Below are 27,384 nucleotides of genomic sequence, written 5' to 3' on the forward strand. Positions count from 1 at the left end.
TGGCAATGTCTGTGGGTTCAGTGTATTTTTTGTCATTTTGGACTATTCTGAGTATATCTGGGAATTACCACCCAGGTTCCTAACATAACTAAAGAAAGCCTTGTGATTATCCTTAGTGTCCTGTGCATTTTTTCTCTCGAAGCTGGCCTTAGACAATTTTATGAGTGCTAATACTGATCAGTGATGCCTTCCCTTTTTGGGATTTTGCTCTATCATTTAGTAGCTTCCTCCTTCTATTGTATAGTTTGTTTATGGCTGGGGTCCACCAGACAGGACGTCTGCCTTTGGAGGATTGGGTCTTGGTTTTATTTGGGATTGCATGATCCATGCATTCCTGAAGGTGTTCATAGAATGTGCTTATAAAGGATTCTGTGGTCTGGGCCGTATTTTCCACAGGCCCGGGGACTTTGAAGGATTCCACCTCGGTTTTGAGGAGTGTGAAATTTGCTTTAGAGAAGTTTTTCACTGTGGTTTTCTGGGCAGGGGGTGGGGTCGGGATGTGAATATCCAGTGAGATTAGTTTATGGTCTGATCTTACCAGTGAGGGATACACTTCTGGTCTGGAGCATAGAGTCCCCATGTTGGTGATGATCAGGTCCAGTATGTTTTCCCCTCTTGTGGGAGTGGTAACAAGTTGTTCCATAGCATTTGAGTTTATAAATTCTAGGAACCTTTGGGCTAGGGTGTTGGAGCTGGAGTAATGCTCCCAGTCTATGTTTGGGTAGTTGAAGTCGCCCAATATAATGGTGTTTGGAGAGACCTTCATATTTTCCAGTGTTCTCAGAAAGACCGAGTGGGGTTCCTTGGTTTGGGAGGGTGGTCTGTAGCAGGCTATAAACTGGAAGGCAGTTTTACCCACTGTTAGTTGCACATGGATAGTCTCTGATGCTTCGTGCTTTGCCACCAACCTGGAGGTGTGGGTATCTTTGATGAATATCGATACTCCCCCTCCTTTTGTGGTTCGGTCCAAGTTTTGGGGCCGAAAAGCATGGTATGACGTATAACCTGGTAGTGCTGGGGTGCTCTCGGGAGCCCTGAACCAGGTTTCTGTTACTGCACAGATATCGATGTTCTCCATGCTAAGGAGAGTTTCGAGTGCGTGCATCTTGAGGTTTAGACTTCTGGCATTGAGTAGCATTACTCTTAGTTTCTTATCCCTTGTGATACCTATGGAGGTGGGTTTGTCTTTTGAGCCTTGCCTAAAAAAGGCACTATGGGGGTAGCAAGAGCCTTTGCCAATTTATCTAACAAAGTTTTTATCCACACAGAGTTGACTGACACATTTTTATTGACAGTTAATTTTATCTGAAATGCTTAAGACAGAGTAAATGCACCAGAAATAAATGTCTTTGTGGGGAGCAAGCCCCTCTGCACATCTCATGTCCAGGGGCTTTTCCCATAGTTGCACAGCCACAGAGAAATTAAAAAAATCTCACACATAGTGAATTACTGTTGTCCACATTTAACTTTCTCTGAGGTTGTTTAACTGTAGAGTTAGTATATTTAAGTAAGGGGGTGTGGGGTACAGTGGGGGCTTGCCCCTGCAAAAAAAGTATTTTTCATGCATTATCTCTGTCTTAATCATTTTCGATAAAATTAGCTGTCAAAAAATGCTTGTTAGTCAAATTAGATAAAAATGTGTCAGTTACAGGAATAACTACCTTAATTTCCAGAGTCAACATCCTTTATTTATGAAATGCAATGTGGTCAGAGAACAGTTTATTAGGGTTTCCAGGTTGACTAGTGATGACATGGATTTTGAATTCGAAGCAGACTTTGTAACAGAATTATTTCTACAGAAAAATGACCCTATTAATCTTGTGCGTTCAAGTAGGGAAGAAGTAACATCAAAAAGATTATCTAAATTCAAGTCTATTTTAAGATTTGTTTTTTCTCCTAACAGAGTGATAAGTAATGATACGGCTAGGACACTGAGCTTTTCTTTGCCCATTAATATAGATTTAAAAACTGTTAGAGATATCTTGTCTGATAATTGCAAAATTATCTTAAGTGATGCAAGTGTTAAAAATAATTTGGGTAATAAATCGTCTTTCACATACAAACGCACTAAATCTTTAAGGTCATTTTTTGAGAAAAATGATTCTCCATTTTTGTTGTCTCCTGTTGCTGGACTGCCTAAACAACAAGATATGTTTGCATGTGGCAAATGTGTTTGCTGTGAGTTCATTTACAAAGGTGAATCCTACATCTTTAAGCATTGCAAGTTTAAAATCTCCTTCAAACAGCATTTTGCCTGTAATAGCTCCTTCATAGTCTACTATGCAGTTTCTCATCTTGTAACTGTTTTTATGTAGGCAAAACTGTAAGGAGACTAAGTGACCGAATTAAGGAGCATAATTTTGCTGTAAGAAATGGTGACACATCTAATGCTTTAGGGAAGCTTAGCTTGTATTGTGTTGGCTTTACTAAATTCTCTTTTTTAGTGTTAGCACAAGCTAATAATTTCTTTGGTGACTCTGATAACCTACTGCAAGTTCAGGGACTCAAATGGCAATTACATCTGGGAGCAGAAGTTTATCCAGGTCTTAATGATTCACTCAATCTTAAATGTGCTCTTAAATGGAATCAGTAAATATTTTTTTCCCTGCTTGTCTTTGAAAATACTGACATTCTATGCACTATGTTAAATGACTTCTCTTGTAAGGGGATTATTATGATATTATGTTACAGCACACATTAAGTATTCATGTATATTTTTTAAATTAGCTAATCGTAAATGAAAAATAGCTTATATGTTAATTATTAGCTTGGTATCGGATGTTAACAATGTTTATATTTATGATATCAGGCTGCCTGTTTAAATAGTGGATGCATTCTGTAATTTAATTCATTCTGAAGAAGTTCTGAGACTAATAAAATAAGAACGAAAGCTTAAGCTACCAGCGTATGGACTGTTATTTATTGTAAAGCTTCATGTTTTTCAGAAGTTATTTTATTTATTAAGAGTTCTTCTGTAATTTGATCAGTTTTTAAGATATATATATGTGTATATGTATTATATATATATATATATATATATATATATATATATATATATATATATATATATATATATATTATATATATATGTATATATTATATATATTTATACACACACACACACACACACACACACACACACACACACACACACACATATATATATATATATATATATATATATAGTGGGAGTGTGGGAGTCCACATTGGAGTGGGAGAAAAGGGCAAATTTCTTTTTTCTGTTGTGATTTTTTTATCTCAAATGATGTCTGTATTTAAAGGTTTAGCTGATTTGTTATCACTTGTGTTAGATGATTGCAAAGAAGCTTCATGATCGTCAGCGATCCCACAGTAGTATGTAGTGCAAGGTTGTTACATTCAATATCTGCTATCCCATGCAGGTCAACCTCCTCTATTCCATAGCAAGTCCATCAGACCTTTTATTTTGCTGCCTGAGTTTAGCTCCAGATGTCACTCTTGTGTCAATAGCCAACAGTCTTTGTCAAAAGAAGAAAGTTGTCTTCTGTCAGCTCAGAGCTCCCTCCCTGCAGCTGGCACGTCTGCTACTGTGCCTTAAGTTAAATCCAGGTCATAAGTGTTACAGGCCACAGCACTTCCTCTACACCAGTGAGACAACTGCAAGGTTGTATTTATGTTGGCCTTACAATGCTGATAGTGCTGCTGCTGGATGATAAGTTGTAAAAAAAAAAAAGAAAAACAGCAGCGCTGCTGGTGTTATCGACAGCCATACGGTGTAAATAAAATTAAAACAAATCCCTGCTAAGCTAAATTATATTGTTAACAGCTGTAGCACTGCCCAGTTCCAAGTTTGCTATTTCTGGGTCTGTTTTGTAATGCCTGAGCATCAGCTTCAAGCCACCTTTGTTACTAAAGGTCTTTTTGGACCCTTGTGTGAGTTGAGTGCTGTCTGGCTCCCATATAATTGAGAGTGATTGGACTAGAGGTCAGAGAGAGCATTTTTGTTCTCTAGTTTGAGTTATAAAGGGTATTTGTTTGTTTTATTTAAGGTCAGTATTTACACTTGTTTGTGTGTAGCACTCCATCATGCACTATTGTGTAGTGACGGTTACCGTTGGTAGTTATAGATGTAAATGTTTTGTTTGTTAAATTTTCCCTTAATACTTTGCTTGTGGTCCTCCAGAGGTTTCTTGTGACCCTAGTCTACTGTCAGGTGGAACACTAAGCCTAGACTCAGAGGTACCAACACACCTCTCATCTACTAGCCACTCCTGAGTATGACCTCTTTTCCTGTTCATATAAATTTACCTATCACTATGGACAGACAGTTTCCCACAGTTTCTCCAGCCAGCTTGGTCGACATGGACATCCTGAGGCAGTGTAACAACTGCCTCATGCTTACCGACAACCCTCTGCTCCTAGTCCACACAAACACAATGTGTGAGAGATGCAACTATATTAAGAACCTTGAATGCATGCTCTCTCATACAGCAGTCAGTACATATGACAAGCACACCTCACCTCCTACTTCACCCAAACCCACATCACACATAGTTACATATGCAGAGATCCTCACCAGAAGCATTCCTAAACACCAGAGACCTCCCAAACATAAACAGAGACAAGCTACACATAATGCTTCCTTCTGAAAATATATTACATATAATAGCTTATGCACCAGTGTCTCACTGGTCAAACCCTTAAGGTAAAACTCAAAATCAAACATATTAGTCATAGGTGACTCTATTGTGAGACACACTGATGACCATCTCACCAGGCTGGATAAGAAAAAGGTCATGGTCAGCTGTCTGTCAGGTGCCAGGACACGCCATATCACACATGCACTCATCTGTCAACAACAGGTACGGTTATGACTCCATCATAGTCCATGTTGGTGTGAACTACTTGAGATTACCTCTCTGGTCTATATGACGACAGTCATGACTGAGCTCTTGGACTATGTGTTTCAGGCAAGTATATCCCTAGCCTTAAGCAGCATTTTACCTTCACCTAGGATGATGCCTCAATACAAACAGAAAATGATTGACTTCAATAATTAGCTTAGCTTCTGGTGTCATTCTAAGGGGATCCACTATCTGTCAGCCTGGAATGACATGATCGACAGACCTTGATGCTTTGCCAGAGATGGTCTTCATCTGTCACTCCTGGGATTTCAGCTACTGGTTAAGGCTCTTGCCACCCCCATAGTGCCTTTTTTAGGCAATGTCTCAAGGGCAAAATTCTCAATGTAAAAACTCTATCTGAAAACAACCTCAAGGTTATGCTGCTAAATGCTAGGAGTCTCAGCATGAAACTGAACTCACTGGAAGCTGTCCTCACCTTGGAAGACGCAGACATTTATACAGTCACAGAGACCTGGTTCAAGGCTGTAGAGAGCACCCCAGCCATACCAGGTTACACCTTCTTTCACACGTTCAGACCTCAAACTGAAGGCAAGAAAACTAAAGGAGCCAGTGTATTAATATTCATTAAAGATAAATACACCTCCAGATTGGTTTAACAGTATGATTCCCTGGCGATTCTTCAGGTGCAATTAACCATTGGTAGGACACCTATTCAAGTCATTGCTGGTTACAGGACCCTCTCCATGTATCAGGGCACCCACTTTGCCTGTTTGGATCTACTTGAGTCGATTGAGATACATCCAAACACCATGGTTTTGGGTGACTTTAACTACCCATCCATTGACTGAGTAAATTACTCGTGCTCAAACTCACATCCCCAAAGGTTCCTTGACTTCATTAACTCCAATGCCCTGGAGGACCTGGCTGACACCCCCACACGGCATGCCAACATGCTGGATCTCATGACTACCAATATGGGGGACCACTGTAGCATCCCCCACTGTTAGGTCCTCCTGGTGAGATATGACCACAAATTGGTCCCATTCAAAGTAACTATCACACCTGCCCCACCCCCACCCCCCAGCAGCAACTAAACTAAAAGACTTTGCCAAAGTAAATAATAACCTCTTACGGGATGGTATAAATAGCTTCACTGCACCTCCCCCCTCAGATGGAACTGGCAACTATGCAGAGTTCTACACCAGTGCTTTATAAGAACACCTGTATACCTGTATTGACTCAGCCATACCTGATAAGACCAATACAAGCTCCTCAAGGAAGAGCAAACCTGCCTAGTGGAAAACTGCCATTAGCAGGCTTTACAATAAGAGGAAGAAATTGCTGTCTAAGAGCAAGAGAGAGAAAGCCCTCTTAAACTGGAAACACTCCCTCCTCAGCTCCAAAGCAAACTACGAGTCCAAATTTTTATTTCCTCACAAAGGACAACCACAAGGCTTTCTATATTTATATCCCTAACCTAAAAGGAAAGGACCAGATTTGTGCCAAACTGGTAGTTAATTATACCACATATACTGAGCCTGTAGACATAGGTAGCCTGTTGACCAACAAGTTCTGTGAAAACTTCACTCCTCTGTCCCCGCATACCCCCTGGCATCTGACATCCCTACCACCTGTCCCCTACCTTGTATCTCTAAACAGCAGGTCATAAATGCCCTCTCTAAGGTCAGAAACACAGCATCTCTGGGACCTGATAACATCCCAGGCTGCATCCTACATGGACTCCAACATGAATTAGCAATACCATTGGGTACACTTTTCAGTCATAGTCTAAGCACCAGCTATCAGCTGAATGGAAAACAGCCACTGTTATTCCCTTGCACAAAGGTGGTGCTTTCACTGACCCTGGGAACTATAGACCTATTAGCCTGACTAGCCTTATCTGCAAGACCATGGAACAAATCTTCATGGACCTTATCAGCAAAGATACAGGTAATCTCCAAACACTTAACCCTACTCAGTTTGGATTTGTCAAAGGGAGATCATGCCTGTTAAACCTGGTGGACTTCTTTGAGGCAGTCACCAAGGCCCTGGACAAGGGGAAACCTGTACATACAGCCTACCTGGACTTAGTTAAGGCATTTTACACTATCCCCCACTCAGGCATCATTGAAAAACTCACCCAACTAGGCATCAACCCTTATATTGTTACATGAGTCACTAACTGGCTCACTGATAGAACTCATATAGTCAAAATACAGGAATCCACCTCCAACAGCAGACCTGTAACCAGTGGTGTTCCACAGGTATCAGTCCTGAGACCCCTACTGTTTGGAATCTATTTCTCCAAAGTACAAGCAAAAACTAAAGGTATGTGGCTAACAAAGTTTGCTGATAACTGCAAACTGGGAGCAGTCATAGAATCTCCAAATGATGTCAACATCCTACAAGAGGTCTTACACAAACAAATAACTGGTGCCAAAGTCATGGCCTTAAACTCAATGCAAAAAAAATTAATTATCATTCCTTTTGGTAAAATCGATGTTCCTGTTAATTACCACATGAATAGCAACACTTTAAGTACGCATTCAGTGGTGACAGACCTGGGCACACAGGTTGACAGCAACCTTTCCTTTATCCACCATGTCTCCACAGTGGTAAGAAGGGCATTCTATATTGCTCATCTTATAAGTAAGGGCATTACCTCCAGAAATAAAGAAGTTGTAACCTTCCTGTACTCTTCCCTCATCAGGCCAATAATTGAGTACAATGCCCCTTTTGGTATGTACCTTTCCAAGCACCTGCAGCAATTGCAGGAACCACAAAGGTTACTCACAAGGAAAATTCAAGGTCTTCAGCATCTGTCCTATAGAGATCATCCGAAATCACTGTCACTTTATTCTGTTTCATAGAGACTACTCAGAGGTGATCTCTAACTTGCATATAAGGCCACCTCTGACCCTGCTTTATTGGAAATGGTGCATCTCTGTAAGTCAAATGGTACATAGGTTACTCACTCTAAAGACCTTAACCTAGTATGTAACATTAATAAAACCTGCTGGAGGGACAGATTTATCTCACAGAGGTTACCATACCTTTGGAACAGACTCCCACTTCATGTCAAACAGAGCACCTCATTGGCCCTCTTCAAATGCAATCTGGATGATTGGATGGATGACTATAAATTCAGCCCAGGGTTCCACCTGTGTCCCTCTTGGACAGGGACAATAGGTGCTGATCATGGAAATAAGGGTAAGAACTTGGCTAGGCTTGTAAGGGCCCAAAGGCCATCAACCTTGTAACTTCCTAAGATCCTATGATCCTTTGAACTGATCACTACTCGCTATAGTGAAATTAAGTGCATGTTGAAAATTCCATAGCATCATAGATGTTAATGTTCAATGTGTGAAATAAAAGTGGTATGCTATTGGTTTCTCTAGCTCTGGGAGCAACACAGTTTGTCCTACAAAGATTTATTTAAATAAAAATGAACTTTCTCACCAACGTCAGTGAGAAAAGGTACTTAATAACAGTATTGTTGGTGGTGTGATAATGTACATAGGGGAGTGAAGGACAACGTGGAACTAATATTTTATTTTTATGTATTTGCTTGTTTGTTTGTTTTGACTTGCTACTGCTGACTTCAGATCTGCAGCATTTGTCATATCTCCCCTTCTTGTCAGGTCACCACATCTTTGGGAGGTACCCCAGATATGTCCCTTAACTGCCTAAGTCTTGTCATTATAGAGAAAGGAAGACTATTCAATTCAACCCAAACCCCCTCCCAATAACTCATCACTCAATACTGCAATACAGTTCAACTCTTATTTTATATATAATATAGCATTTCTAACCAAGGATTCCTTAACATCTAATCCCAACCTAGCCCAAAAGTCACATATCATCATATCCACTTTCACCTTCAAACTTGTGCCCACATCCTACATAAAACTACTCTTAAACAAACTTAAACTATGCTCTTCTTCAGTTGATGACCTGCCAAGCAAGTACCTAAAAATAGCATCCAATAGCATTGCCTATCCTGTCTCAATCTTTATAAATAGGTCAATTCAGGAATCCCACCTTCCTTCTCTCTGGAAAAAGTCACACATTACCCTTCTGTACAAAGGAGGAAATTCAACAGACATTAATAACTTTAAACCTATAGCAATGTTATCTCCCTTTGCCAAAATACTTGAAAATATATTCAAAAACAATTGATAGATTATCTCCTGCAGGAAGAACTGCAATCCCCTACACAACATGGCTTCCATCCTTCCCATAGTACTAGCATTGCCCTTCTACCTTATACAGATTCTGTTAATAAAACTACAGATAGTGGCAAGCTAATCTCTTCCTTATTTCTAAACTTGTCTAAAGCCTTTGATACAGTTGGTCACAACAAACTTTGACTTTAAATGTCCTCACTAGGTCTCTCTCAGCCCACCCTTCTGTGGTTCAAAAGTCACCTGTCCAATAGGTATCAGTCAGTAAAATGGCACTCCATACTCTCTCCTTACCTCCTGGTCACCACTGGTGTACCACAAGGCTCTGTCCTTGGTCCCCTCCTCTTTTAACATTTTCACCAACACCTTCTACACTTTCACACAACAGGCCATGCCAATACAATACGCAGATATTTCCACACTCACTTGCACATCTGACAATGTAGTACATCTCCAAAAAATTACTGAAAAAGCTTTAACAGACACTGAAACATGGCCTCATAACTCACAACTCATTCTAAACCCAAAAAAAGACCAAATTGCTACTTTTTTACCCATATCCCTCTCTCATGAAAAAACAAAATTTAAAGTCCTCTCTCTTGATAATACAACCATTGAAGTCACTTCTCATAGCAAATTATTAGGGGTGATATTGGATGATAAGCTTACATTTGACATGCATATGCAAAATTGCACATGAAAAACTCATTAAAAACTAGGACTGATTTACAGGGATTTACAGAGCCAAAAATGTTTTCAATGACTCAACATTTTCTGCCCACACTTCTTTATGGTTCTCCCATCGTTACAAAGGTCAAGGCTTCACAAAAATTAAACTTCAAAAATGCTATAAAAAAGTAACTGCATCTGCAGCAAATATCCCTTTCAGAACCCATCACTGTATAGCACTAAAAAGCCTTAATTGGTTAGAACTGCCTCATCAACTAACATACGCACAGCGTCTTGCCACCTATAAAATTATCCAGCATTCATCTGCCTGTCCATCACTAAAAAACATTCTACAGAACTATGTTCCAAGTTGGTTATTGCAATCCAGTGACCAAAAATTAATGTCTTCAAACCTATCAAATCTATTGGGCATTGTCTGTACTCGTACAAGGTTGCTAAGGCCTGGAATGCCTTACCTGCATCCATCAGGTCAATAAACTTCCTCCCATCTTTCAAAACTACTCTGAAAGACTTTCCAGCTCGAATCTGGCTTTGTTATTGCTCAAAACCAGGATAAACTATATCCCTAAATGTGGACAAGTACCTTTTCTTTCCTTGTATCTCCTTACTCTCTCTTCTTCACTTACTTCCTTACCTCTATCAAATTCTCTTCCCTGACTTTCTGTCTAAATATACCATAAGCCTCTTTTTCCCTCACTTCATATTGCAATTCTTATTTGTATTAGACTAAATTACCTTTAATTTATCTACAAACTGTCTAAAATTTCTATAAATATTGAATGATTGTCATATAACTTGTATCAATCCTTAACCAATGTTTTTATACCATCACTAATTTGTTATAATTATTTAAACTACAGATGTTTTTGTTTTACATTTGAAGATTATACAATTATTGTTCTTAAAATGTTAGGTAATAATTTGGAGCTTTTCTCGCAGGGTTTCTGCTGAAAATGGGCTTTTACCCAGTTGGACTTTACCAGTAATCAAATGCCAATAAATAAATAAGTAATTATCAGCCATGGAGCAATGAATACCTATTTGACTAAGAATGGAAGAAGTGATCTTGGGGATATCAAACTGAGGCCTGGTGTTTTCTTCTTGTAAATCCTAAGTCACCAGATGCACTGGCTTAATATTTACTGCACGTGTTAGTACAATAGGACACTCCAGTAAGGTAACCCTTCCTTTGTTGTGATGAGTCCCCTGCCTCGAGTCCCACTCATGTGTTTGCCCAATGCCTGCTGACTTTGTGATCTCCAATTTTACCACCAGCAAAATGGCAACAGCATGCCTCCCCAGCATACCTCCCTCCCCTTTCCCATGAGAGAAATGAGTGGTCACAGCACCTTGACTCCTTTCCATACCAGATTGTCTCTCCAAAGTCCCCTCGGTTGGATTTGGGACTTTATCAGTTTACACCACAAAGCTAACAGAATAAAACCTAATGTTTGACTTTGATTGCAGTTGTAAAAACAACATTGTGATTCAATAACATTATTCATTATTCCTGTTGTACAAAATATGTTTGCTATATGGAAGACTATAAAACTATTTTGGAAGTGGTTCTTTACCGACACACAAAATGCTTCTGTCCTTATCACACGTCGCCTATAGAAAACACCTCAGTCATGCAATAACCATCTCTCAACATAACCTCAATGCCAAGCAATTTACCTTGAAAACAAGAGTACATAGCTGGTGAGCTATGACTGAAGAAAGCATGCTTTGTCTGATATAATGTACAACTGGCTATATAGAGAACGTGTAGGAGTATAAATTGTTTTGCAGCTTTTAAAGATGTAACACAATTAGTGCTGCCACAAAAACAGCAGCTACAAGTGACATGTACTACTGATCCATCAATGGCTTTTAAAGCTCTTAGGCACTTCATTCTGTCACACTTTTTTGTATGACAGTGCGTGTGACACCCACGCCCTAGCCCAGCAATCAAGGATCCTCAATCCTCACCACTAACACCAGCGAGGGTGTCCCATATATGAAGAAAGGATAACCAATATACACAGTAAAGTGCAATTTCCCTTAAGAGCACACAGAGATCACAGTCTGAGGCTGGTCACTCCCTTGATCTTCAGGTCCCTAATAAGACTCCCCACTGGCACAGCTTTAAGGTCCAGATCTCAGCCAGCTGGGCAGGCTAAAATCTTCAGCAGCCTCTCTGTACAACCAGTGCTTCATGTCCGTCCATGTAGCTGACACACACACACACTTTGAGATAAGAGTTTATACAACTACTTAGATACTCCTGGGGAAGACTGGCACAGGCTCTCCAGCTGTGCCCCTTTTACCCAGACTATATGGTAGAAATAACTGCCACCACCCAGCTAATATTTATCAGCTACTCAAAGGCCCTTAAAAGAGTGTCCAATTATTACTGTGTGATAGTATTATCCGATTGGTAGTATAACTAAACAGTCAAGGCTTACTGGAGTGACTTGGTACAGTAATCACTATAAATATGCAATGTACTCTAGAGCTTAAATTATCTCTAAACAAAACAGCCACAGTTGAAAGGTTTTAAAATATTTAATGATAAATAATAAAAACACAAGACAATACTTCTTACTACACAGTGCTAGTCAAGAGTTCAGAGATCATACAGAAATACTTAAAATAATTCAGTAGTACAGTTCTGACATCATAGAAAAACACTTAGTCTAATATTTCTAGTTTCTAGCTATTTCTAAAAGAAATCACAAGTCTCAGATAACTTACATAAGAAAACAGGCAGAGTGCTGATGAGTTGGATGGTCAAGATGAAAATGCTTAATGCCTTCTGATTCTCTCTGTTTAAATTGCTATCTTCAGTCCTGATTCCCATTACATCATTTTTTTACACTTTCCTGGTGTTCCCAGGCTAACAGATACTACATTCTTGTTATCTTGCACCTGCAGGAAACTACAGCCATAAAAGATATTCCACATGTAAACTCTAGTAATTATTCCTTAAGTTAAAACAATAGGCAGGATGCGTCACTCCAGGTTCATCGACTCCAAATTTTAACTTCAAACGGACAGACATGAAATAATTTTAACTTCAAAGGACAGACAAGAGATGCTTGACTTAGCTTTCTTTACAGCAGAGGCAATGTTGCTACATTGTTTTAAGTTCAACATTTCACAACATATTCTTTCATTTAAGAAATCAAGCTTGTAGTTCAACATTTCAGAGTATTTCCTTTCAATTAAGAAAGCAAGTCTGTAGTTCAACATTCATATTTACAAATGACAGAATTATGTACCAAATTCTGTCTGGCTAGGCTGGCAGCCTTCACAGTGCATAACAGCTTTTAAAGCTATTTCAACTTTCTGATACTTTGGTGATTACTATGCATATTCTAGTCCAAGGCTAGAACAAAGCATCTCTAAGTTGTGCATAATAAAAGTTGTTGAGTATCTCCCTGATATCAGAGAAGTGCATTAAAAAAACATATTTTTTCAGATTTCAGAGTGAAATCAGCAAGCTCCATATACAGTAATGGTAATAATATGTACATTCCAAAGAAGCTTAAGGAAGCCGTTCCTGTGCACTATATTCCTCCTGAACTTGATTACTGCTCCAATAGCCTATTTGCCTGACTTACAGCTTACTCACTTTTTAAACTGTTGTTTAATTGTACAGGTTCCCCTAACCTGAAACTATAGTCAAGAGGAATAATACAGTCATCACTGATTCAAGTTTCAGCATACAAAACTCTGACTCATTGATCACAATAAGTATATAACTACATTAGAAATGCAATGGTTTGTCTATGATTACAGCTGTTTAATGTAAATTCTCTTTAGTTCTTATCTATTCTTTATGTCATTTCCAAATATTGATTCAAATGTGTTACTTTGGGCCATTACACTGAATATGAAAATGTATTCTTTGCATCTGGGATGCCTTCTTTATGAAGACTACATGTCCTCCCTGGGTTGACATGGGTTTTATCCAGGTCTTCCAGTTTCCTCTCACATCCCAAAGCCATGCATTCGATGGATTGGCAATTCTACATTGTCTGAATGTGTGATATTGAAGAAATCCTGGGCAATCTATTTTAATTCTCTAATAGTCTACTAAACTCTGGGGGTGATGTTGTTTGTCCATGGGCTCACTATATGAGTTGGATGGAGTATGACAGCACTGGATGGCAGGATCTTGTCCCACATTTCTGTACTGCATTTTCCAATGAATATAGATTCTGAGATGATGTTATGCTGAGTCATTGGCAAGCTAAAATGTCTCTGAACCACTGATAGATATCATTAAAGTACTTTTGAGAGTCCATATAAAAATATATATGTTATATTGCACAAAATGAGACACATACACACACACACACACACACACACACACACACACACACACACACACACACACACACACACACACACACACACACACACACACAAACACAGACACACACACATGTACACATAAATGCGCTCATGCACACAAACACATTATAAGAGAGAAAACACTGTATTTGAACACCACTGTGATTTCACTTTTTTACACAGCCACATAAATATGCAACTACTTACATATGTCACTGTTAGGCAGCATATTGTCATGGACAGATGTGGATGGCAAACGACCTTCGATGCTAAAGTTGCAAAAATGGCCATGCATTACATATTGACCTTGCCACCATGAGGAGAGCAGAGTCATAGATCATGTTCAAGTGTTTACTATTTTTATTCAACTAAACTAAAATATTATCCACTTTGATCATGGCTATTACTTTACTTTATATGATTCAATTGATCTTGTGTACTCCCTGTACTACTGCATTGCTTTTCAAATGTGTCACATTTGATGGACTAGATTAAGCATGAAAGAGGCCCCTTTAGCCAGTATTCTTGACATGGTTTGCACTGGATTTATGGAGAAAAACAGACTATGTTTGGGAATCATAAATAAGAAGTTTTCTGCTGCACAGTGATAAATATCAATGATTCCAAAGCACAGCATGGTCTATACCTGACTGGATCTGAATCAGTGCTTGCAGAGCTGGCTGATGAATTGGAGTAAATATCTGGTAGTAGGCAGGCTCACTGAAGGAGTCATGCTATGAAATTTCATATGATGGGAATGGCCAATGTCACAGGGAACATGCTTAAGTGTGGCCAAGGCTAGGTGTGTGCATGCATGCAAGCAACTCCTTTCTATCACATGCACAGTGCCAAACTGGCCAAGGTGCGCTAGCATATCCTAGTGCCAACTCATTACCACAGATAATTGATAAGGAAAGAAGAAATTAGGAAAGCTTTCTCTGTGGCACAGGGTGTAAGAGCAGTAAGTTCCTGGTCAGACCACATGTGAGCTAAGGTTCAAATCCAGGAGATTCTCTTGTGCTGGATGTTAGCTTAGCCTGTGAAGCAACCAGCCAGCATGTCTAAAGGGGGGTTGGCATAATGGTTAAGGTGTTTGCCTCACAGACATAAGTTACAGGGTTTGGTTCTCACCTTTGAAGGGAAATTAGCTAGGCTTAAAATGGTCTGCAAAGGAAGCTAGTTTAATACTAACTTATAAACCTATGTTAAAAAGGGGGAAATAACCCAGGGAACACTTAAAAAATTAGTTAAAATAAAAGAATAAAAGATGTTCATAAATAAATGGAAACATTTATTAAATAAAATCACGCACTTTAAAATCATGGGGATTTCATCAGACTGTGTAAATCTAAAACAAAACTGCCTAATAAAGACTGTTGCAATCACAATCAGCCAATGAAATCATCCATCATTGATGATTCACACCACTCCTTTTTAAGAAAGACTTTACAATTCACTTGCAGTTCTAGAAATGTGATATATGCTCTTTGTGTTTTTGTTGTGATGGTTCTGCACTGGATGAATATTATGGAAGTTGTACAAAATAATATATGATCACATGTATGCTATTAAGTCTAAAGACACAATTAAAGCATTGTGCAAGCATCATTATTCTTGTAAAGCTTTAGGTTTTAAAATTTCAGTATTAGAAGTTAAGCTTTCCTAGTGGAAGGAAACTATTGAAGAATTATTGGACTGGAAGGAATATATGTGGCTGATAAAGATGAATATTTCCATTCAACCAGGTATTAATGATATTGACTGATGGCAATAAAATGCATCATCACCATCACTAACACCCGCTTTTTCCCATTTTCTACATTGAATCGTGACGTCATGTCAACTGCCACCATCTCTCTCTGTTCAATGCCACTCTCCTACCTTCTTCAACACTCATGCCTGACTGTTACAGGTCATCTCTCACATAATCCACCCATCCACCTCTTTGTTGGATCCCCTCATTTTCTCTTGCTTTCTTCATGTCTGTTCCAAATTTTGTTCACCAGATTGCCCTCTGCTTTTTTGCACATGTGCCTAAACCACCATAATCTGTTCTCTTTGATCTTTTGTGCAATTGGAGTTACTTTGGCTTCTGCTCTTATGACCTCATTTCTTTGTCTGTCCCACAGTGTGCATTCTACCACCTGTCTTCAGGCATTTCATCTCCATCATCTTTAGCTTCCTCAACTGCTCTGTCTTTACTGACCAGGTTTCTGTACCATATAGTAGTACTGGTCGCACCACTGGTTTGTACACCTTACTTTTTAGTTTCTTTGGCATTCTTCTGTCAATACACTATCCATGGCACTCTACACCAGTTGGCTGCAGCCCCTCTGATTCTAGTTTTGACCTCTTCATTCAGACTTCCCTTCTACTCAACCACCCCTATCAGATAGTTGAAGCTGTTAACCTGTTCTACTATATTTACTTCTATTTCAGTTCTCAGCTTCTTCTGATTTCCCACATTTGTTGCCATTGCAATTGTTTTATCTGTTTTCAGTTTTATCTCATGTGCCTTCAGTTTTGCATTCCATTCCCTTATCCTTTGCTCAAGATCTTGCTCATAGTCTGCCTGTACTGCCACATTGTTTGCATACAGCAACTTTGTTGATCTGTCCCCTGTGACTTATTTCCTAATGTAGTCCATCACCAATATGAACAGCAGTGGGCTCAAAGCTGAATCCTGATGCATACCCACTCCCACTGTGAACCCCTTTCTGAGGCCAAGCATTGTTTATACTTGAGTCAGTGGACCCTTGTACATAGCCTGCACTAATTCTATCAGTGTTTCTGGGACTTCAAACCCCTGCAGAACTACCAAAATCAGCTTTGTTGGGACCTCGTCATACGTCCTCTCCAAGTCTAGGAATGTCGCTCATGTGTAGCTTCTTTATAAGTATCTGTCTTACTGCAAAGTTCAATTCACTTGTACTCGCATCCTGATCTGAATCCAAACTGTTCATCTCACATCTTACTTTCTACTACTCTGCATATTCATTCATCAATTATCTTCTCCAGAATTTTCATGCAGTGTGATAAGAGTTTGATACCTCTGTACTGCCCACAGTTGTCAATACCCCCATTTTTCTTGAACACCAATGCAACTATGCTTATTCTGCATTCATCTGATATATACTTTTCTCTCCATACTTATATGAGCATCCTCAGGAGCCATTTCTCCCCTGTCTAACCCAATATCTCTATCATACCTGCTGTCCCCTCATCTGAGCCTGTTGCTTTCCCTGACTTCATTTTCCTTAGTACTGTTCTTACTTCTTCAATGGTGTGCTCCTCCTATTCTTTCATCATAGGCTATGTCTGGGGCAATACAACTTCAGTGGGGTTTTCTTCATTCAGAAGCTTGTGTGAGTACTCCTTCCACCTGCCTTTGCCATCCTGTGGACTGGTGAGCAGGTTGGTACTGGCATAGGCTCATAGGAATTTATTAGGCTATTGGCCCTGAGGCCCTTATAAGCCTAGTCAAGAGTTTAGCCCATGTTTAGACAAGTCAGCACCCAAAACTCCTATCCAGCACAGACAGAGGTGGAATCCCAGGAGTGTATTTTCTTTTCCCATCTAGTTATGCAGGTTGCACTTAAAAAGGGATAATGAGGTACTGTGCTTGACATGGAGAGGGTGTCTATTCCACAGATGGGGGAGCCTCTGGGACACAAATCTGTTCCCCTCCAACAAGTCCTATTGATATCACAGACCAGGTTGAGGTTGCATGTATGGGTTACTTGAGTGGAGCATGACTTGCGGATATGCAGCAGTCCCATCAAGGCAGGGTCTGAGATTGCTTTGTGTGCCAGACAGATGTCACCTCTGTGGAGTCTGTATGAAACTGAGCAGAATGACAGGGCTTTTAGCCTATCTGTGTAGGGTAGATGTTTGAGGTCCTGGATTCTCCTGGTGAGGAACCTCTGTGGTTTCTCCAGCTGCTGCATGTGCTTTGCGAGGCACATGCCGAAAGGGGGTGTTGTATTCAATAATTAGTCTTATAAGAGAAAAATACAGGGATGTTATGACCTCTTTGTCCCTGGATGAGATACCCTTACTTATGAGATGAGCCATGTAGAAAGCTTTCCATACAGTGGGAGCAACATGATGGTCAAAAGTCAGGTTGCTATCAACCTGGGTGCCCACATCCCTCACTACTGATTGTATGCTTAGGACATTGTTATTAATGTGATAATATGTGAGGATGTCACTCTCCCCAAAGGGGTTGATGATGCATTTTTGGCATTCAGCTTGAGGCCATGTTTCCTGCACCAGTCATTTTTTGGGTGAGACCCTCTTGTAGGACGCCCATATCACTTGGGGACTTGATGATCACACCCAGCTTGCAGTCATCTGCAAACTTGGTCAGCCATAGTCCATTGGTTTTGACCTGCACCTCAGAGAAGTATATGCTGAAAAACAGGGGCACCAAGACCAATCGCTGGGGTACTCAGCTCATTATGGGTCTGCTGCTTGAGGTGGCTTTCCCTATTTTGATTAGGTGGGTCAGTTTGCTACCCATCTGGTCACCTATGGATTTATGTCTGTTTGTGAGAGTTTATCTATTATACCCGAGTGGGGAATAGTGTCAAAGGCTTTGGCCAGGTCAAGGTAGGCACCATCTTCCCCTCATTCATGGCTTTGGTGACTATCTCAAAGAAGTCGACCAGATTTAACAGACATGACCTCCCCTTGACAAAGCCAAACTGTACGGGGTCAAGTGTTTGAAGGTTGCCAATGTCAGTGTTAATGAGTTCCATGATAATCCATTCCATGGCCTTGCAGATCAGGCTAGCTAGGCTGATGGGTCTATAATTTCCTGGATTGGTGGATGCTCCACCTTTGTGTAAAGGGATGACAGTGGCTGTCCTTAATTTGGCTGAGACAAAGCCGGTACTCAGGGTTTGGTTGAATAGGGTACATAATGGTACTGCACATTCATGCCTGAGTTCATGTAGGATGCAGCCTGGGATGTTATTGGGTCCCATGGAGGCTGTACTTTTTGCCTTTGAGAGGGCACTGATGACCTGTTCCCTAAATATAAGGGATGGGGAGCAGCTACTGGGGATGTCCTAATTTACTAATGGGGACAGAGGGGTGACTTTTTCACTGAATCTGTCACCCAGTAGATTGCCTATATTTACAACATTTGTGTATGTGGTGTCCTTGACTACCAGTTCTGAACAGATATGGGTGCTTCCTTTGTGATTGCAGACATATGTGAAGAAGGCCTTATGATTGCCTCTAGTAGATGTGGCCAATTTGGACTCAAAGTTGTCTTTAGAGGATTTCACTAGTGCTCTTATTTGTTTGTTCAGCCTAAGGAGAGATTGCTTCCAAATGGGCACCTGCTCCTTCTTGGTCCTGGACAGCAATTTTTTCCTTTTGTTATGTAGTCTGTTTACTGTAGATGTCCACCAGACAGGTTTACTCTTCCTTGTGTAAGATGATGCTGTCCTGACTGGTATTCCTGATTCATGCATCTATATAAATGCTCGTATAGTACTTTGATGTATATTTGGACATTGGTGCCAGCTCCTACAGAGGGGGAGGGGGCTGTGAAGCTGTTTATACCATACCTGGCTTAGCCACATATCTGTTCTGTAGTCCTCACACATGCTGTTTCAAGTTGCAATCATTCTTCTTCAACTCTACCTATTTCCTCTTCTTCTTGAGCTACTAGATGCCTGAGTAATGTCTTGAACTCTTGTGCTTTCTCTCCAGTCATCTTCCAGGTCTTTAGTCTGGTCTCCATTGACCTCACAGCCATCTCTAACCACTGCTTGCAGCTGATTGTGGCAACTAGTGGTTTATGCTGTGGGCGGACTATTTCACTGGGGATGACTTTACAATTATCGATTCTATCCCAGTGTCCTTTCTTTACAAGGTGGAAATCTACCTGAGTTGCATGTTGGTCATTCTTATATGTGGTCTTGTAACTGTCTGTCTTGCTGAAACAAGCGCTGGCTGCTATCAAGCCATTTGCTAGCCTCTCCTTCTTTATATCTGTTGCCTGACCCGTGTGGATCCAGGCAGTCCTCATATCCTGTTCTGTCTGTCCTGATAGGTGGATTGAGGTTACCCATTATTACCACCAACTCATTTTGTCCTGCTTTATTTAATAGGCCTAGCAACTGTTGCCTGAGTGCACTCTTTTCCTTGCTATCATAGGTTCATAGGTACATAGGAGTTTATTAGGCTAATGGCCCTAGGGCCTTTACAAGCCTATCAATGTTATACCCGTGTTCCCTAATTGACCCTTGCTTAGATGGGTCTTATTTATTAGACCGAGTCTATGATAAGCATCGAATGCCCCTGTCCATGAGGGAAATTGATGCCATCCCTGGGGTGAATTTATGGTCTCTCATCCAATTGTCTAGGTTGTGCATGAATAGGGTCATTGAGGAGCTCTGCATCGTGTGAATTGGGAGTTTATTATGTTAGAAGTATGTATTTAGATACTTGTAATAGTGTAAGTTCACTTCTGCTTGTTAGACTATATATACATACATACATATATATATATATATATATATATATATATATATATATATATATATGCATCTACTTCACTTGATTGGAATGCTCACTAGACTGAAACTCATTTGAAGGAGCACGCTTCACTAATCTCTCACTTCACTGAAAGCTCACTTCACTGAAACTCATTTTGTTGAAAGGAATATGCCCTTTTCCCTATTGTAGTGTGATCCTGGAGTTAGTATATATAGTAAAGGGGGGTTTAGGGAACACAGCCCCCACATTGGGGGGTGTGGGGGGCCACCCCCACCTATTTTATACATTTTAAACCGTATACATGGATACTTACAACTATAATGAATAACTCTTTTTAGAACACAATATATCCCCAAACTGTGTGGGAGGGGCACACCCCCCAATGTAGGGTGCCTTGCCCCCCACACCCCCTTACTATATATACTAACTCCAGCATCACATTACAATGGGGAAAAGGGCATATACCTTTCAACGAAATGAGTTTCAGTCAAGTCAGCTTTCAATCAAGTGAAGTAGATCCATATTTATGTATATATATATATATTAAAATATAAACATTTAAATGCATGTACATTTCTGTTTGTAGCATATATACACAAAAGGGTTAAACTTTCCTTACTTAGAAATATGCATGGCAAGGAAAATTACAGATAAGAAACCCAGGTGAAGGGAGGATTGGAGACAGAAACAGCTTCCTAAAAGGAATGACTCCTTAAAAGTTTAAGATTGTCACAGAATTCACATTGAAACAGAACAGAATGAACTGACTGCATTACATCACAAAAATTCCAGTAGTATTACAACATAAAACTGCTTTCATAAAAAAGTGTGTAAAAAAGAACAGCGACTGAATGGTGGGGTAGATCTGATTTTTGTTAGATTTAGTACATGTCGGAACACATTTGTTCTGAGGTAAATGGAGAATGGAAAGTTATCCATATTTGTAAGAAAACCTAAACCTGAGACATTAGAGCTGTAAACTGTGACAGTATTGTGCGTGTCATTTGTTACAGTGACAAGTTATTTTATTAGTAACTGTGCATAAGTTAATACCATTCTGAAAAGGTTAATAGTCTGCAAAGTTCAGTGCATTAATCATACTCTGATTTCAGCAAGCAGCATCATCATCACCATCATAAATAACTTTTCAGTGGTGAGCCTAGCCTGTATTTGAACACAGGGGGAGTGATGCCTTGTATAAGTTCACTTCAGTAAAGGTGCAGTAACTAACATTTATGTATGTGATTGAGTCCTGAATAGGATCACTTCAGTTTTCTGCAGTTTGCAGCAGTACAGTTTCCAGACATCTGGTTCTGGAGTGAGACTGCTGTACAGAAAAGTCACGGTGCCATAAATTCTCCAAGTTGGTGAATTCCCAGGTTTCAAATCTGCAACTGCCAGTTTCATTTCACCAGTTTTTCAAGTAATTACAGAAGTTTTCTAACCATCTACAGTAACCAGACTGGCCAACTGTGTCCCTGTGGAACTAGTAAGAGATATTTTTGTATTACATGCAGTATGGATGCCGTTAAGAGAGGTTAGTAAAAAGTGTAAACAGAGTTTTACTCTTAATGTGTCAGAGTGATCAGATAAATTTTTGGGAAAGACTACAAAACTGGTATACGCAACATACTGATAAATGTAAAACCGTATTAGGGCAAGTTGATGTACATGCACTAAGCAAATGAATAGTAACATTTGACTGTTATCTTCAACAGAAAACTTTGTGGTATGACAGTAAATGTTTATTGTGTGAATCATATGAAACTACTTTCTGTGTACAATGCCATAAAAATACAGTGCAGACCATTAAGAAGTTAAATTGTGAAGAAACATCTTCTCATAATAAAGAACTAGAAAAAGTAGTAATCTTACATTATATACAAATGTTAAATAAATATGTCCTGTTAATACACTGATTTCAGAGCTAAAACAACTGTCAAATCACTTACTGACAGAATCTTCTGTAGATCTTATTATGCCCTTTAAAGAGTATTTATAACAATGGAATGAGGCTACTTTGCAAAGAAAAAACAGAGGACAACAATGAGGCTCATAATAAATTGACAGAAGAGTTTAATAAATTCCTGAGAGACAGATAGGGTGAGTTCAGATAGTTCAAAGATGCCATACAAAAACTGTGTCAGAAGTGCATAGGGGCCCTGAAATGAAAAGAGGAGTCTCTTGAAAAGTATCATAAAGCCCATAAAGAATTAGAAAAAGAAATTTCAGATCTTAAGTAACAGTTACAGAACAAATAGGATGTAACCAGTGAGATTCAGAATAAACTAATACTAGCCAATGCCTGAATAGAAAAGTTAAAAGAAAAATTGGAAAAAATAAAGTTAGTTCAAACCATAGAACAAGGAACTACAGCTGATCTACAAACGCAGTCCAGATTGTTACAAAGTTTACCGCAGTGGAATGATAAAGGCATATTTTATAACATGCTTGCATTTGAAAAATGGGTAGTATACACAGCAGGATCTGATGTATGGACAGATGCATTACTCAGATGTTTTTGGATTTTTATTCCCAAATGTTTTAAAACTTTCATTCAGTTGATGCAAGACACTTATCAGTTAAACAATAAAGTAGAACATATGACAGCCATTCTCATGGCATATACACATGGACAGCCTCTTACAGCTAAGCTGTTAGATAATTTCAAAATCACCATCTCAGACAAATTAATGGAACAAGCTGAGCACTTTAGACTTGAATTTCTGATAATATATCAAAGGTCAGACAGGAACATGCAACAATCAGAAATACATAAACTGTTAATACATTGTTTTTAGAGCAAGTAAAAGGGGTCCCAGGGGATATTAAATGTATTTATGAAGAAATTTCAAATACCCTCCCTGATTTGGTACAAAAACTAATGAGGGGACGGATTATGACTGATAATGGGGCATTATACTCACACCATATCTTTGCACTAGAAGAAAGGGGTGAGCCATTTGAGGTAATCAGTGAAGTAAAAAGTCATGGAAGGCAACAGTGGTGTAACCAACCACCAGCAGAAAAAAAACTGCATCAGTACCACCAGCTCCTGCTTCTGTATCCCTAGCACCAGGATCAAATACAGGTAATGAACAAAAGGTACCAACATGCTTTTTCTGTAAAAAATAGGGCATGTTAAGCAACATTGTGATCATTACAAAGTTTGGCGTAAAAAGAAGGAAGAACAGGGCATCTTTCCAGAAACAGAGCCAAATGATTCACATGGCAAATCAGAAAAAGAAGCCAATGCACAGATACCTTGCAATATTGGTAAAGACAGCTATAAAGGTCATCGATACACAAGAAATGGGGAAGTATGACCTGTAGATTTTTAGACAGCTTTACCTGTAAATCCAAAACACTTGGAGCAGCAGGCAGAGGAAATAGCTAGCCGACAGTTACTTAAAGAAATTGAAAAATCTAAATATGTAGATCACTCAGATACAGAGGAAGATGTCAAAAAAAGCATGTGGTGTGCCACATTGGAGGTGACAATAAAAGTGGTAATGAGTGGATTTTCTTACAATGGGGTATGCCCCAATACCCTGGTATCTTTTCTGATTACCTTTAAAAAGGGCCAAGATGGACAACCACTGACTGATATCTGGGTAGAGATGTCACTACGGCAAAATGTCTTATTAGACACAGGAGTAGTAGTATCCATTACAAACAGTTATCTGTAAATCCTGCAAAAAAGGTTTGCATTTCAGCATTTAATGACACAGGATGTTATGCATTAAGTAGACAAGATGTAAACATAAAATTTCACCAAGAAGGACAGGCATGGGAAGGTGCATTTTTAATGCATCCATCTTGTTCAACTACCATTATTGGTATGGATATTTTGGGACCTTTGGGCATAGTAATTGATTTCCCTAACAGTATTTTGTGGATAGGAGATAGGGAAACAGAAGAGGGAGTGGTACGTTCAGTTTGCTGTGCAATCTCGCTAACTGAGAAACTTGACAAGCCTACATGACATGTAAATTCAGACAGTGAGGATATGTGGCAGCATTTACAACAATTTCCAAACCTGTGGTCCAAGGGACCCAGTGACTGTGGAAAGATAAAAATGCCAGTGGGAGTGGACAGTGATCAGGATTACATACCTCCATTTCAAAAACAATATCCCATTCCTAGAGTGGCAGACAAACATATGGAAAAATGTATTGCAGATTGGGAAAAGGAAGGAATCATACAAAAAGACAGTCCCACAAATTCACCTATTTCACCAGTTAAAAAGAAAGATGTTAGTTACCGTCTTGTCATTGATTTAAGTAAAGTAAATCAATACACAACTCCTAGAGCACATTTAATTCCAGGAGTCCCAAAGCTGGCTGAACATATTAAGCCACAATGTAAGTGGTTTACAGTAATAGATCTAGCAAATGTTTTTTTTTTCAGTACCACTCAGAAAAAGAGACTGGCTATAATTTGCTTTTATATTTAAAAATCAGCAGTATGTCATGGCAAGATTACCTCAGGGCTTTCAAAACAGTCCCGTTATTTTTCACCAGATGGTAGGATCCATTCTGCAACAGTTGGAAAAAGATGATTCAGTGTTACATTACATTAATGACATACTAATTCAGTCTGAAACAGTGGAAGAGCATGTATGGCATCTTAAAAAAAGTCTTTCATACTCTGCAGCAGGCAAGGTTTAAGGTCAAAAATGAAAAAAATTCAGTTTCTGATACAAGAGGCTAACTTTCTAGGTACTATCATAAAACCATCAGGAAGGTCTTCTTGCCCAATGTGTGTGCAAGGTATCTTACTAATGAAAAAGCCATTAACAATAACAGATTTGCATAAATTCATGGCAATCATGAATTACAATGGGGAATTTATAGAGGATTATGCAGCTGTGGGTGACCCTGTATACAAAATGTTGTAGGAACAAAATAACTCCACCCTTTTAGAGTGGGGAGCACATGAGGATGAAGCATTTTCACAAATAAAGGCAAAGCTTGCACACGCTACAAAATTAATAGCACCCACACCAAAGTTGCCATTTGTGTTACAAGCAGCAGCCAGACAGAAAACATTATCTGTTGTACTATTACAGGAATGGCCAGATGGTAGTGACAGCAGGATGGAAAAAACATTATGTTCAGTCACCTTCTGTAGCTGTAAAATGACTCTAGTGGAACTGGGCTACCACCCAAGCATACAACAATCATTAGCCATTTACTAGGGTATTAAGCAAACTGAGTACTTAACTGTATTTTCCAGTATTACAGTACAAACACCACACCAAGCAGTAAAAGCTCTGATAGACAATTTTGAAATGAATAAAATGACAGATATTATTAGCCAAGCAGTCTTTGCAAACTGGATGGCACTTTTCGGAATGAAAACTGTCACCATACAGACAAGAGACAAATATTTGTCAAATCACATGGGATATGAAGGAAAGCAGCATAACTGCTTAAAGAAAATAATGACACCTGATGTACAATTTTTGACATCTAACTTTGACCATTTTAAGCCATCCGTCTTCGTAGATGGAGTATGGTTTTGGGACAAAGGTAAATACTAGACAGGATTTGCCGTAGTTCCAGAAAATCCAAAGTTGGGGTCTTCTGAACTAATGAAGTTACCAGGACACATGTCAGCTCAGAGAGCTGAATTAGAGGCAGTACTGTATGTGCTTACATTTTACAAACATTTTTTCAGACAATGCCTGTGTAGCAAATTCTTTAAGACTGCTCATGGACACTTTGATAAGGCAAGGATTTGTAGATAGTGCAGGCAAAACACACTGAAGTATTAAAAGACATATATAAAGTAATAACAATGTCATACCGGCAGGGGCAATACAGCATCTTAAAGATAAAAGCACATCAGAAAGCGACAAGTGAAGCTTTCAGGTTAAATGAATTAGCTGATACATTAGCAAAACAAGCAGCACAGAGTGGAAAAGAACTTCCAGAGTATGTATATATTGATACAGATGTCAGTGTTTTAAAAGAGCTAGATGAAGAGTCAGTTGAAGAAGACCTTATAAATATTCAAAAACAACAAGGCTAAAAAGAAGAAACTGATTAATGCATGCTAGCAGGAATGCTACCAAAGGAATTTTATGCATACACTACTTCTAAAGGATTGCAACTGCCATAATATTACTGCCAGAAGAAAACCTTCCCTGTGGAACAAAGGTATTAGTAAAATGTTCCAAATGGAAGGACCATGGGATAGCAATTGGCAGGGACCTTTTGAAGTAGTGGAAAAATAGGTCCATTGATGTACATAATAAAAGGTAAAAAGAAAAGCAGAATGATTTTAGTGCATAGTGATCAAATGAGAGCAATCAAAAGCAGTAAAGAGACAGAGTCACAAAAGTGACATGCATGTATTTTCTTTCCAGAAAAATGAAAATTAAGTTGCATAAAGTGTACCTGTTTGGAATATAGATGAGCAAAAGGCAGACAATAAGAAATGTAAAAAATGATTTAAAAATGTGTAAATTTAAACAGGTGTTAATATCCCTTTTGTTTATCACAATATTCTGTAATTGTATAATAGCACCAGGAATAGTAAAAACTCCAGCAGAACAAGTATACAGAACTAATATAAAGTTGTACTGGGTACATGATACTACAAACAGTACCCAAAGTAACGTCTCTTGTCCTGCACGACAAACATGTCATGTTGGAGATCTTTCCTTAGACCAGAGTGTCACAGTCTGGGTAACGGCCAGAGGTAAAGCTTACATTCAAGTTTCACAGAGTGAAGCAAATATAGCTTTACAAAACAATAATGCAATTAAATGTTGCAAACTACAAGGGGAAAGGGCACACTTTTCA

This window comes from Protopterus annectens, chromosome 1.part2 (assembly GCF_019279795.1).
Source record: "Protopterus annectens isolate FY-2018-M chromosome 1.part2, PAN1.0, whole genome shotgun sequence".
In the NCBI taxonomy this organism is placed as follows: domain Eukaryota; kingdom Metazoa; phylum Chordata; order Ceratodontiformes; family Protopteridae; genus Protopterus; species Protopterus annectens.